The following is a 2,209-nucleotide window of genomic DNA, read 5'->3' as shown; positions in this document are numbered from 1 at the left end:
CATCAAATTGTATCAGATTACTCTTTTTATCCTCTTCTTTCTTCTTCTGGTTGAGCTCTGATCATCAATTCATTGAAGCCAGGTCAAGTGGGTATTATCTGCAAGTGTGGGTGTTCTTGCGCATATGCCCTCTCTTTTTATAAGCTGAATGCTTCACTCTCCACATTGTAGGTCTTAGGTTGCCGCATCATTGCTGCTTTTCTCTCACTTCCTCTTATCGGTGACGAGCTTGGTTACCAATCAGAGCGTGTATTCCCATTGAGTCTTATTCTTGGAAGGCGGTTTGCACTGAGGGGACCTGACCACTTGCCTTGATATATCCTGGGCAAACAACTTTTATGTTCTTGTAGTAACAGTCCGTCTGCATCTATTGTTTTGTATTTTTCCTGGAGGTCTATCTTTCAAGAAGTATCTTCTGTTCTAGCTGCTCCAGGCTGGTCTGCTCGTCCTTTCAAGTGGAAATTTCCCATCTCAGGAGATCTGGATGTGGTTCAGGCTTCTACCTATAGTCTTATGTATTACAGAGGCTCCGCAGGAAGCCCCCTTCACTGGGTATGTTGTAGCCCCATTTTAGGTATTCCAATCAGTTATAGGCAGAAAACGGACTTACAAGCTTTCCATGGTGATGTTTCTGGCTATTCCTTACTCTCGCCCGCCACTGTCTATTTTATAATATAATGCAAGGAAAACCAACATTCAAAAGACAGCCAAGCATCTTAACATTATTTCCTCCTTTTCCCCATTCCAACCATGTCTCAATCTCTGTATCCCAGAGCCCTATAGTTCCAAGGTTGTGCATACATCATTCTTTACCTCGGTCCCACTTAGCCCATTCGAACCTGCCTAATTGTTCTCCCATCTGCTTTGTTCTTCTATTTCCCTCTTTCTTCTTGTATATTGCCCCTTTGCCCAGCACCCAAACTTTCCTGGGTCTAATCCCTGCCCTGTGCTCCACCTTCCCCTCGTTCCCCTCCCACACCCCCGACATCCCAGCAATTAACAAAGATTTCCCCCCAACCCCCTTTATTATGGGTTCTTTTTCTTAGTCTTTTACAGTATTGGTCCTATGCAGTATTTCTCTTTCTGTGACTGACTAATTACACTCAACATAATGTCCTCAAGGTTCATCCATGTTATGCGGTGGCTTGCCGCTTCCTTGTTTTTCTTCAAGGTAGCATAATATTCCATTGTGTGTATGTACCACAATTTGTTTTTCCATTCTTCAGTTGATGGGCATTTTGGCTGTCTCCATCTTTTTGCTATTATAAATAGTGCAGCTATGAACATTGGTATGCATATATCTACTTATGTCATGGCTCGTATTTCTTGTGGGTAAATACCAAATAGAGGAATTGCTGGGTCATAAGGTATTTCTATTTTCAATCTTCTAAGGAAGCGCCATATTGCTTTCCAGAGAGGTAGGACCATTTTGCATCAGGAATGGATGTTGGATTTTGTCAAATGCCTTTTCTGCATCAATCAATATGATCATGTGGTTTTCTTTTTTCTTATTTATATGGTGGATAACGTTGATCATTTTTCTAATGTTGAACCATCCTTGTATTCCTAATATGAATCCCACTTAATCATGATGTATTATCTTTTTGATGTGTTGTTGGATTCTGTTGGCTCGGATTTTGTTGAGAATTTTTGCATCTATGTTCATGAGGGATATTGGTCTATAATTTTCTTTCTTAGTGATACCCTTCCCTGGTTTTGGTATGAGGGTTATGCTTGCTTCATAAAATGTATTAAGAAGTTTTCCATCCTCCTCCATCTTCTGGAATAATTTGAGCAGAAGTGGTGACAGCTTTTCCATATGTTAGGTAGAAATCACCAGTGAAGCCGTCTCGGCCTGGACTTTTTTTGGATGGGAGTCTTTTGATGATCTAATTAATTTCTTCTTTTGTTATGGGTCTGTTCAGGTTTTCTACTTCACTGTGTTAAGTTTAGACAACCAAGCATCTTAACATTATTCCCCCCTTTTCACCATAGTTGTGTTTATCTAAAAATGTATCCATCTCTTCTAAGTTTTCAAATTTGTTGGAGTACAACTATACATAGTAGTCTGTTATTATCCTTTTGATTTCCTTTGGTTCCGTTGTGACATCACCCATGTGGTTTCTAATGCGTATCCAGAAACAAGATAAAGTGACTGAGGCAAATGACCTGGAAGGAGACCTACACTCCATACTGAAAGATGGGCAGG

General features: G+C 40.4%; 1 protein-coding gene across 3 annotated transcripts in view; it reads right to left on the bottom strand.

The window, feature by feature from the left end:
- The window catches only part of ANKRD28 (ankyrin repeat domain 28), a 175,949-nt gene that overhangs the window by 43,334 nt on the left and 130,406 nt on the right, over positions 1–2,209 (bottom strand). The window lies entirely within an intron of this gene.

The sequence above is a fragment of the Chrysochloris asiatica genome, unplaced genomic scaffold (assembly GCF_000296735.1).
Source record: "Chrysochloris asiatica unplaced genomic scaffold, ChrAsi1.0 scaffold00028, whole genome shotgun sequence".
In the NCBI taxonomy this organism is placed as follows: domain Eukaryota; kingdom Metazoa; phylum Chordata; class Mammalia; order Afrosoricida; family Chrysochloridae; genus Chrysochloris; species Chrysochloris asiatica.
This window is presented reverse-complemented; position numbering and strand designations above follow the sequence as displayed.